The following is a 13,091-nucleotide window of genomic DNA, read 5'->3' as shown; positions in this document are numbered from 1 at the left end:
ATAGGGCGGAAGGCCTTCCTAAGCCTTTTAAACATTACTTATATATCTATAGATATATGGGCATGCAATTTATAAGTAGTAAAACAAAGTTCAAATAAAAGCATTTGATAAGTAAAAGAGTTTGTAAAACATTTTGAAGTAAAACAGTTTGAACAGTGATAAAATCATTGGTTTCCTAGTTATTAATCACATGTGGTTAATACAATCACATGTGATTGAAACAATAACTATAAGTATCTAACTTGTATTCCCACCCCCCCCCCCCCATCAAGTATTTAAACATTTAAAATCATTTCAAAGGTTGATTTAAGGGGTATGAACTCACTTGGAAGTTTGAAGATAGCGAGATCGAAAATCGGGCAGAGTTTCGTCTTGAGAAACAAATTTTTCTCGGGATTCTCGGGAATCTCGGGAGTAAAATCGACCCTAGGGACTTGAGCAAAAAGACCAGAGCTTCGGGTTTGAACGGGCACGGAAATCGAGGCAAGATTGTGAGAGAAAGAGAGAAAATGAGCAAATTTTTCGGAAAGGCTCACATCCCTTTTATAGGGGTGCTGAACCGCCTCCGTACGCGGGGCGTACGGGCGTACGCAGTGTGTACCCGTACGTCATCGCTTACGTATTTCGGATGGGGCGGGTCAGATGGGATGGCGGGTCAGATGGGGCGACATGGACGACCTGAGGCCTTGGCCTTGAGTACGCGGGGCGTACGAGGGTACGCGGCGCGTACTTCGGCCCTAGGCTGACTCCCCCTTCGGATATTACCAAGAATTTTTAATAAAAATTATATATAAATTAATTATCAAACTTCAAAAATTCATATCTCCTTCATACGAACTCCGTTTTCGACATTCTTTATATCCCCGCGAAGGTGAGACTACGATCTACAACTTTCATTTAGATTCCGTTGGCAAATTCCAAAATTATTTTTATTATTCATTTATTAAAATGACGGGATTAAGGAATTTCTTTAAAAATTCATAACTTCTTTATCTGACGTTGGTTTTTGCCAGATTTTTTACCGCTGAAATACCATTGTCGAGACCTTCGATTCTCGTTTAGGACATTCCGGCTAAAAGTCGCTCGATCTCCGATTCGAGTTTTTAGTTGTCTGTTGCTAAGCCGAACTTGGAAAAATCATAACTTCAATATACGAAGTCGGATTTGGGAGTTCTTTTTACGTACGATCATGATTTAATGACATTTAAACATAGAAGAAATTTAAATAGGAACTTTTTGGACTTTTTAATATCGAAGTTAATTTTTATTAACTCAAAAGTGGTTACAATACTTGACTTTTTAGGTCACTACAAAGAGTTGAAATATCGGGTTGTCACATCATCCCCCCGTTAGAGGGAATTTCATCCCAAAATTTAAAGTAAGAAAACACTTGTGGATTAAGGAAACAGATGTGGGTACTTGCGTTGCATCTGATCTTCGCGTTCCCATGTGAATTTAGGTCCTTGCTTTGCATTCCAGCGGACCTTCACGATAGGGATGCGACTTTTCTTGGTTTGTTTGACCTCTCGGTCCATGATTTCCACTGGTTCCTCCACGAAGTTCAGGCTCTTGTTGATCTCGATCTCGTCGAGTGGAATTACAAGGGTCTCGTCGGACAGACACTTTTTCAAGTTAGATACGTGGAATGTAGAATGTACGTTACGAAGTGCGCCTGGTAGGTCGAGTTTTTAAGCTACGGGGCCAAATCTTGCAAGAATCTTGAAAGGCCCTATGTACCTCGGATTAAGCTTCCCACACTTGCCGAAGCGTATCAAGCCCTTCCAGGGTGAGACCTTGAGAAGGACTCGGTCTCCCACCTAAACTTCCAAAGGTTTTCTTCGTTTATCAGCGTAGCTCATCTGTCGGTCTCTAGAAGCTTTCAATCGTTCACGGATCTGAACGATCTTCTCTGTCGTTTCCCGAATGATTTTCGCACCGGTAAGAGTACTATCGGAAGCTTGCCCCCTGGCTAATTGGGTATCACCCACCTCAGCCCAGCACAGAGGGGATCTGCACTTTCGGCCGTAGAGAGCTTCAAACGGAGCAGCCTTGATGCTCGTGTGATAACTGTTATTATAGGAAAACTCGACAAGGGGTAAATGAGTATCCCCTGCCTTCCCAAAATCAAGCACGCAGGCTCACAACATATCTTCCAGAGTTTGGATGGTCCTCTCACTCTGTCCGTCGGTCTGAGGGTGGTAGGCTGTGCTCATGTCCAGCCTTGTTCCTAGGGAATGTTGTAGTGATTGCCAAAACCTTGAGGTAAACCTACTATCTCTATCGAAGATAATGGACATAGGTACACCATGTAACTGTACGATTTCTTTAATGTATGTTGTCGTAAGTTTCTCCATCTTGTCGGTTTCTTTGATAGGTAGGAAATGTGCAGACTTGGTCAATCTATCAACGATGACCCATATGGTGTCAAGTCCACCCGTTGTCTTGGGCAACTTGGTTATGAAATCCATAGTGATCCGCTCCCACTTCCATTCTGGGATCTCCGGTTGTTGCAATAAACCAGAGGGCTTCTGGTACTCGACCTTAACCTTTGCGCAAGTAAGGCATTTACTCACGAAGGTAGCAATCTCTGCTTTCATATTAGGCCACCAATATAGCTTTTTAAGATCCTGATACATCTTATCTGAACCTGGGTGGACGGAATACCGAGTGTTGTGCGCCTCGGTCATGACCAAGTCTCGGAAAGCAACGTGTTTCGGTGTCCAGATCCGGTTCATGAAATATAAGGCTCCGTCACCCTTGGCTTCTAAATTCTTGTCCATTCCTCTAAGGATTCATTCGTCACATTTTCAGGTTTCATGGCTTCAAGTTCGGCCTCCTGAATTTGCTTAGACAAGTGTGAATGGATGGTCATTGACAATGACTTGATTTTGCGACCAGAATATTCCTTCCGACTTAGGGCGTCTGCTACTACGTTGGCTTTACCCAGATGATAACGAATATCTCATTCGTAATCACTGAGTAGCTCGACCCACCGTCATTTTCTCATGTTGAGCTCCTTTTGATCGAAAATGTGTTGTAAACTCTTGTGGTCGGTAAAGATAGTGCTCTTCGTTCCATACAAGTAATGTCTCCAGATCATCAGAGCAAACACCACTGCTCCTAGTTCAAGATCGTAGGTCGTGTAGTTAACCTCGTGTGTCTTCAACTATCTCGAGGCATAGGCGATGACCTTACCTCGCTGCATCAAAACACACCCGAGCCCTTGGTTCAATGCATCGCAATAGACTACAAAGTCTTCTATTGCTTTGGGAAGGGATAGTATTGGTGTGGTGCACAAGGCTCGTTTGAGTGTTTGGAACGCTCTTTCTTGTTTCTCTTCCCAGTCAAAGGCCACGCCTATCTGGGTTAGGGTTGTAAGGGGTTTCGCTATTCGAGAGAAGTTCTGAATGAATCTGCGGTAGTAGCCAGCGAGACCTAGAAATTGACGAATTTCTGTAGGCGTCTTAGGTGCTGACCAGTTCTCAATGGCTTTAATTTTGGATGGGTCCACGTGGATTCCCTCTTTGCTTACCACGTGTCCTAAGAATTCGACTCTCCGGATCCAAAATTCACATTTCGAGAACTTCGCATAAAGTTTCTCTTTTCGTAATGTCTCTAGAACTTGTCGCAGGTGATCTCCATGCTCTTTATTACTTCGGGAGTAGATCAGGATGTCGTCAATGAAAACGATGACGAACTGATCCAAGTAAGGTCGGCATACTCTATTCATCAGATCCATGAAGACTGCGAGCGCATTGGTCAATATGAATGGCATCACCACGAACTCGTAATGTCTGTAACGAGTTCGGAAGGCTGTCTTCGGCACATCCTCCTCTAGCACTCGTAACTGGTGATATCCGAATCTCAGATCAATCTTAGAAAAATAGTTCGCCCCTTGCAGTTGGTCGAATAGATCATCTATGCGAGGCAGAGGGTAACGATTCTTGACCGTCAGTTTGTTGAGTTCTCTATAGTCTATACACATACAGAATGATCCGTCTTTCTTCTAAACGAACAAGACCGGTGCTCCCCAAGGTGAGAAGCTTGGTCTTATGAAGCCCTTGCTGAGCAGTTCCTTAAGTTGACCAGAGAGTTCCTGCATCTCAGTTGGTGCTAAGCGGTAGGGCGACTTGGCTACTGGGGTAGCTCCTGGGACTAAGTCAATTCTGAGCTCGACCTGTCGTTGCGGAGGTAACCCGGGTAGTTCTTCTGGGAAAATGTCGGGGAAGTCGCTCACTACAGGGATGTTCTTTAGTTCTTTCGTTTCGAGGCTCGGGTCCACGACGTGAGCAAGGAATGCATGGTATTCCTTACGCATATACTTCTGTGCTTGAATACTTGATATGATGCAAAGACTTGCACCAGGTTTGTCGTCGTAGACTACAAGAGTTTCGTTAGACGGGAGGTTTAGACGGACTACTTTCTTGTAGCACATGATGTCGGCGCGATGAAGGCTTAACCAATCCATGCTAATGATAACGTTGAAACTTTTTATTGAGACTGGCATGAGGTCGATTGGGAATGAGTGGTTATCCAGAGTTAGGGTACAACCTAAGTATATGTTACTCGTACTTTCAGTTTTTCCATTAGCCATTTCTACTGTGAATAGTTCTTTGAGTGCATGCGGTGGTTGATTAAGCATGCGAGCAAATTTATGGTTTACAAAGCTTCGCTCCGCTCCACTATCGAATAGAATGCATGCATAGGAGTTATCGAGGAGGAATGTACCAGTCACCACTGTCGGGTCAGCAACTGCTTCCCCGTGGCCTATAGCTAGTACCCTTCCCGCTCCACCAGCATTCTTTGCTTTGGGGCAGTCCCTCTTATAGTGGCCTGCTTCGCCACATCCATAGCAGGTCGGGCTCGCGCCAGAGCCAGGGACTTGGTTGATAGGTTGTGCCGGGAACTTACAGAAACGGACGGCGTGTCCTTTCCTATTGCAGTTAGAGCACTGCATTTCACGGCAGGGGCTGTTGTGGTGGTAGTTGCATTTGTTGCACTTGGGCGAACTTCCAGCATACCCACCCACCGGAGCAGTAGTAGTAGCAGCAGGGGTTATTGCGGCATGTATTGCCACAATTCGCTGCTTTTTGGCAGCCTGTTGCTTCTTCTTTTCATCCCAGAATTTCTGCTTTGTGTCAGCGGGTTTGGAGGGTTCTGAGATGGCTAGCGTTGTTGTTGTTGTAGGGGTTTTGTCCTCATGGTCAATGAGTCGTTGTGCCAGTCGTTTGGCACTGTCGAAGGTAGCGGGGTTTGATGATAGGACGTTCCCCTGATACGGAGGCACTAGCCCCCATATGTACCTTTTGATCTTTTTCCCTTCAGTGGGAACCATATTAGGGCAGAGGGCCACCAGCTCGCTGAATCGGGCAGTATAAGCGACAATATTGGTTCCCTTCATGGTCAGGCTCCAAAGCTCCTGCTCTAGTTTCTGGATCTCGCCTCTCGGGCAGTATTCCTCAATCATGAGGTCTTTCATCGTTTCCCAGCCTATGTCGTTGGCTACGACGAGAGTTGGAGATTTAACGTGGCCGTTCCACCACGTCAGGGCCTTTCCTTCAAAGGTGCATGTGGCATATTTCACTTTGCTCACAGCAGGGCATGAACAAATTTCGAAGACCGCTTCAATCTTCTCGAGCCACTGCAAGAGGGCAATGACTCCGTTGGTCCCATGAAAGGACGTCGGCTTGCAGTTGGTGAAATCCTTGTAAGAGCACTCTCTCGAGCGCACAGGGGTTTCAACCGGAATGGAGTTAACAGGGGTTCCACCTCTGCTGGCATCAGTAGAGTGATATTGTGCCATGGCAGTGTTGGACTAATGTGTAAGTCCATAACTATAATTGGTAAGACTTGACCCGACCCGACATGGTCCATTTGGCTTGCATACCATCATGCACTTGGATAGACTATAATGAGAGAAATAAGACACTTATGGTTATTAATATATTATAAGTTCTAGTATTTTAATAATAAGAATATTAAGATTATTTAATTAGTATTGATCAAGAAGTAATCTAGGATTAATTAAGTGATCAAAAGAAGACTAATTAAATATATGGGTTGATTGTGTAAATCATCCATACTTATATAGTGGGCTAATGCTCCATGGATAATCAAGTTGGGCTAAAACCCATAGGATGGTCCATGGATGCACCATGGTGTATTTGAACCCATGGATCCAAGGAAATGGAAAGCCATGACAATTAAGGATTTACCCTAATTGTAACACTATATAAAGATCTTATTCTTGACAAAAATCGGCCACTAGGATCACACTAGAAAGTGAAGAAGAGGGCTAGCCAATTTCATGAAGTGTAGAACTCTCTCAAGTTATTCTAAGTGTTTTGATGATTGTGATTCCATTTGAGGCTTCCACAATATTGGGGCTAGGCACTCAAGCTTCATGAAGACTTTCTACATCAAAGAGGTATGTATTCTATCTTGTTACACTCATTGTTTTATATGCTAGATTAGGATAATACCTTGGATGTTCTTATTTGCATGTATAATAGAGAAAACATAGATCCAAGGTATTTAGGGTTGCATGTACACTTAGGAGTGTTAGAATGCTCAAAACCCAACAGTGGTATCAGAGCCTAGGCTTGTTTTCTTGTTATACCTGCAAAACTGCTTAAAAAATCGAAAGTGTTGCTGTTTGATCATCACACTCGGCGAGTCCATCAAGGGACTCGGCGAGTCCATGCCTAAAAATTGATCAAAACGATCCAACTCGCCGAGTCGGTTCATGCACTCGACGAGTTGGACCCCCAGACAACATATTTTCGAGGTTTTTGGCTAGAAATGGACTAGGAACATTACCCTAAGTTGTTTTTGAACATATAAACTTGTTTTGAATGTGGTAATGTTCATGCTAATCCATTTTCAAAGATAATTGTCATTAGATTCATGTTTTGTATTAGTTTAAGGTTTAGATTAATTACATGAAAAAGTTTGATTTGAATTATCTTGTTCTTATGAGTTGCTTAGATTAATAGAAAAGTTAATTGAAATAGTTGTTTTCAATCCATTTTAATCTAAGAGTTGAGTATAAAATGTGTTTGTGTAACTTGTCCTCAAGTTACATGAAGAGTCACATTAAAGACTCATAAAACTCATAAAAGTTGGTAATGGTTACAAAATGAAGAGTCTTGTGTCATTGAATTTTTTTATGACTCCATAACTTGTCCTCAAGTTATGGAAGTTCAATAGTCACTTCATTAATAAATAAATAAATATATAAAGTGTAACCTTAATTAATTCCATAAGTTATAAAAATAAAGAAAAGTTAATTCTCTTATTAGTTTAAAGTCTTCCATAAGTTATGGAACTTGAAGAGTTTTTTGGATTAAAACTACTTTAAACACATAAGTTATGGAATTAATTAGTTTTGAATAGTTTCAAAACATGCCCTCAAGTTTTTGAATTTGAAAAGTTTTCTCTTATGAATACTTTTATTCCAAGTTAGCCCTTAGAATTCTAAAGAGTTAAAATTCAACACTTATACTATTTATAACATTAATGGTTAATTATTATATATATGTATAAGAACAAGTCGTTTTACCGTTAGTAGGCCTCATTCACGAAACCGGTCTATAAGGTGGGTATAAGGTTGTTGCCTATAAAATGGTAACTTAATGGGTGTATACTCTCACCCACCGCTTGCTTGACTGGTGGAGGGTTGTTAGCCGAACGGGTAGGACAATGACTTTAAATTCTCATTAAAAGTATAATGATTATTATAAAGTAACTAAATATTTTTATTTAATTCCCAATCTTAGTTACTTTAGGAAAAATGTGAATTTGGTGCTAGCCCATGGAATTCACACTTTGTACCTTACCAAGTCGTTGGTGGAGCGTGGGTGGTTAACCGGCACACTAACTTGGACTAGTAAGGACCACGAAGGGTGACTTAATGTTTGTCATAGATCAATGGAGCGTGTGTGGTTAACCGGCACATTGATTAGGTGATAATATTAAGGGTACCAAGTGAATTGGTATGGTTATTCACACCTTGTTTTGTGATCCTCGGCATCCGAGTCACAAAATTTGAGAGGGCACACTCGAGATTGAAACATGCCATTGAAAAGTTCAATGAATCTCAAAAGATCTAGGAATTTCAAATCCAATTAAAACCTAATAAATCATTTCGTTTTTCATGGTGGAAATTGGTGAATCGTCATTCGCCTACCTTCAAATATTTTATACCTTGGATTACGACATACCTCTTCTAAGTTATAAAATAGTTTGTTGGGTCCTAGCCTTAATATTTCATATTGGGTGTCATATTAAGGACTTTAAATCAACTATCTTGAATATCTCCCAAAACATGTCTGGTTTAGACATTTATGATCTTCCCAAATCTCTTGAAGATGATGTTCCTCAACATCATGCTTCACTTCCTCTATATCCTCCAATTATTCTCCCTACCCCACAATTTCTTGAAAAGTTTAAGGTCACTCGAGCCCTATTGGCAAGTAAAGGTCTTGGTGTGGTCACATCTTGGAGATGTAGTCACATATTGACAAGCCGGGAGAGTTGGGTGTCAAAGTCTTGAGAAAGTTGGTGGTTCAATCACTTTCTAAGTCACATAGTGAGTTCTTTTGGAACACCTATGAAAAGTACTATCACAAGACCCTTAATGATTTTATCTATTTGTTAAGATCAACTTCCTCAAAACTTGATGGACATTGACAATAGTGACACAGGAAATCCAGAAAAGCATTCTCTTCCCAATGGAAAGGGACCGACGATAGTCAACTCGGTTGACCAAATGGTAAAGAGAAAAACTAAGTCTGTGATAGTCCCGTGTACCATTATCAAAGGGTCCATATGTTTATATTGCCAAATAAAGGGGCATTGGTTCCACAGCTGCCATAATTTACCTAAGGATGTTAAAGTCGATAAGTTTGACTCTACTTCAGGTAAAATCCACTATCTAACTCTGCTAAGTTTCTATTTGGAGATTCTTATTACATAATGTGAATGGGTCACATGTTGAGGTCTTTTAAGAATCAAAGAAAAGGTAAAGAAACTTAAAAAAAGAATATGTTGAATCTGATCGCGTAGATGGATTTCTATCGCGTAGTTTGAAGATCGGATTCTTGAGCTACTTCTTAGGAGTTATAATATATTGCTTGTGACTAGATAACAACAAGGTTTTCATGTGGATTGTAAGGATAAGTTTTTCCGCAAAGTTTTAAAAAAAAAAAAGAAAAAAAAGGGGTTTTAATTTTATTTATTTAAAAAAATATATATATCCTTACAATGGCATGTATGGAAAATTGTTGCTTATATTGGATTTGATTCTTTCATTTGTGGTAGTGTCTGAATTTACCAAATGAAGAAAGTTTTTCATCACCCAAGTTTCAATTGGATAGAAACTTGGAATCATACAAGTTGTATTGTATGATGAATGAGAATTTTTATCTTTGAAAAATTAAGACTAATTCTTTGATCACATGTATATGTGAGTCAATTGAAGGACTAAGGAATTAGGTACACTGGGTGTGCACCGGTCAAGGTCCACCACAAAGATTGATTTGTCATGATTTATACTTATAAGGTTAAGTATAATTCTGTAACATTGGAAAGGTTCCAATGTATGGCAGAGCGAATAAGAAGAATCAAATTAGGCAGAAGGATAGAAGTTTCTCAAATCTAAAAAGACGGGAGAGTACTTTAGTATCAGTTTTATGATCATCTTAATGATTTAGAAACCATATCACAAATTCATACTCTAACGACGTCTTAGTGCATTGTTATGGCTAAGAAGAGAGGTCATGAATTGTTGGATTGGTTAAGATCAAGGAGATGAGTCATACTTCGTTCCAAAACAATTCTTAGAGTCATACTCCAAGATTGTAACATTGAGTGACATAAAGTAAGGTTTAAAACACTTATCAAATGTAGTGTGAAATGTTTCTACTCTTGTACATTTGAGATTGGTATGTTGTGATGTCTTGGATGAGACAAAGACCAACTAAGACCAATTGTGTGAAGTGTTAGTCTTGATAAGAATCCGCACTATCCCTTGAATATTTGTTTTGTCAAGGAATGGTTTTGACTAGGAAAACATATATGTCAAGGGGACAGTGGGAGCCTTAAAGATCCTGAAAGAGTTTCAAGATTTAATCAAGAGTGAAACCTGTAATTTATCACTAGCACACGACATAAGGTTTGCAACCTATCGTGTTGACATAATTCTCATTTATGTACCTACTTCAAATAAGTTGGATTTTCATGTGAGTTATCAGAGTTCAACTTGGAAGCATTGGTGGGCCTTGTGCTACCAAGGTGACAAGAAAGTATGATTGAATAAGTTTAGTCCATGTAAGGCTGAATTTGTCACTAACCTTATCTTGTGATTATGGTTTTGACAAATTCGCATGGACAGGAACTCATACACTATAAAATCTAAGTGTCATAAGGTTTCTCTCTGATTCATGAAAATGATGGTGAGGAAACGCTTTCACTAAGTAGATTTTACGTAGATAGCAATTATGTTATTTGCATTTTCAAAAGTCGTTAGTGGAGCGCGTGTGGTTAACCGCACACTAACATGGACTTGTGAGAAATGGCAAATGCCTAAGCAATTGAGACTATGATTACGACATCCCTTTTCATAGTTCTGAAAATTGTTTAGACACACATGTGAGCTATCTAAGAAAGGATGTATGAATCTAAATTTCAGAAGTCCAACAGATTTCTGAAAATATGTCAGGGCTAGTAGGAGCATAAGTGTTATGCTGATAATCGTCATGTTAGTGGGAGCATGATTATTATGATTAGTATTGTAAGCTAGCAATGTTAATTATAGAAAACAAAGTTTCAATCCGTGAAGTTGCAGGGGTTGAAAAGTTGTTTTGCTATAATTAAGGGAGAGGAAATTATACTTCATTTCAATTCTAAAGCTTAGATTGAGATTTTAATCATCTTTAGTCAAGAATATATATGAATTTTGTGTTGGAATGGTTCAACTTGAAGAAATTCTATATATATTGCATTTTCAAAATTCCATTATGATTACGGCATCCCTCTTCATAGTTACATTTTGAAAAACATGGCAAATAAAAAATATTGTAGCAAAAGATTGGTCTAGTATCATGTCTTTATGTCAAACATCATGAATCGTGTCCCATATGCTTCGGATATAGGATCGATTTCACGTGCTATAATATTCATCCTTTCTAAATTTTCCAAATGCTTAAGGCATTTAGAAGGGAAAAGTCTAGAGCTGGATATGAATAAAGTAATTAAACAATTGTCGAGGACAATCTAAGGTTTACCAAAGATTGGTTTCTCAAGGACAATTAGAAGTATAGTGATAGTTCTGGAAGGACCATATTGACATAATTTGTAAGGAGGCAACTCTTGTTCAGAAGTGATAGTCAAAATGGGATCTGGAAATGTTTCAAAGTTAGAAATTATTCAATCTATGTAAGATTAGGAAACTTAATGCAAGAAGGATGTTCCCAAGGAGCTGATCTCCTTTGGAATGCTCTGTAATGGTTGTTGTCAAGTCTTTCTGACTTCGTGCATAATCATTACAAGAGAATCAATGCATATAAGTTTAGAATCTAACAAATTTCAATAAATGACATGAATTTGTAATTCTTGCATTTACAATAAGGATTTGGGATTGTGAAATGAGTATCATTGGAATCATGTTCAATTGATCTACATCACAATGTAAGGATCATAGACAAACATAGTGTGCATACTTGGGGTATGGCATAACTATTGTTTAGAAAAACAAAGTGTACATGCTAGGAGCATGGGACGACTGTTGTTTTTATTCAAGTCTTAAGTTGATTATTTGAAACATTGAATAATGTGTAATCAATATGGTGATAAATAAAAGGTGGTTTTATTTATATTCAAAAGGGTTCTGAGACCATATTAGATTCGATTATTATTGTGTTTCACTTTGAATGTTTTGACTTCCAAAATAGGTAGGTTATTCTTTTCGAATGACTAAGTTATTTAAACACTCCACAGTCGTTCATATGTTGGAAGTAGGTATGAATCAAGACTGTCATGAATTGGGTTTGTAGATGGCTAAATGGGTTTAGTCATGGCAATGCTTGCGACAACATTCATGAGTTCTCACAAGTTATGAGTATTGGAATAAACCCACGCTCACTTGTATCACATCATGGAATTTATCTCGAGTGATCGTGAGATGGTAATATCATATAAATTTTCAAACCTAGAGATATGAGTTGTTACCTCTGAGTTGGTTGTGCATTGATTGCACGTAAACGCATCAGTAACTTGATGTTATAAAACGTGCCTTTGTGTACAATTCAACAAGTAGTAGAACAAGCATATGAGTCGAAGTTTATCTGTTCCTTCTAGAAATAGAAGCGATATCTGGGCCCCTCGATGATTTTGTTGTGACCTATGTACCGGCCGGTCAGAACTAAATTGATGTGTTCGATTAAGTTCTTTGTCAAACAAATCGAAAATCGGGAAACAAACTGCTGGACAATAAGTACGACGTTGTTCCATGTATTTGTCAAGCTAATATCATGAGAACAGAGGATTATATGATCCCTTATCTAATGTACAAGTCATTGACAAGGTCAGAGTTCATCTACAAGGTCAGAGTTCGACAGAAGCTTTTGAGAGCTACGATTGCCAGTTGGTTCCTGAAGTCATACACAATAATAGTTTTAGACTTATCCAAGTGGGAGACTGTTGGATTAATGTCTAAGTCCATAACTATAATTGGTAAGACTTGACCCGACTCGGCATGGTCCATTTGGGTTGCATACCATCATGCACTTGGATAGACTATAATGAGAGAAATAAGACACTTGTGGTTATTAATATATTATAAGTTCTAGTATATTAATAATAATAATATTAAGATTATTTAATTAGTATTGATCAAGAATTAATCTAGGATTAATTAGGTGATCAAAAGAACACTAATTAAATATATGGGTTGATTGTGTAAATCATCCATACTTATATAGTGGGCTAATGCTCCATGGATAATCAAGTTGGTCTAAAACCCATAGGGTGGTCCATGGATGCTCCATGGTGTATTTGAACCCATGGATCCAAGGAAATGGAAAGCCATGACA

This window comes from Lactuca saligna, chromosome 8 (assembly GCF_052625555.1).
Source record: "Lactuca saligna cultivar CGN05327 chromosome 8, ASM5262555v1, whole genome shotgun sequence".
NCBI classification, from domain to species: domain Eukaryota; kingdom Viridiplantae; phylum Streptophyta; class Magnoliopsida; order Asterales; family Asteraceae; genus Lactuca; species Lactuca saligna.
This window is presented reverse-complemented; position numbering follows the sequence as displayed.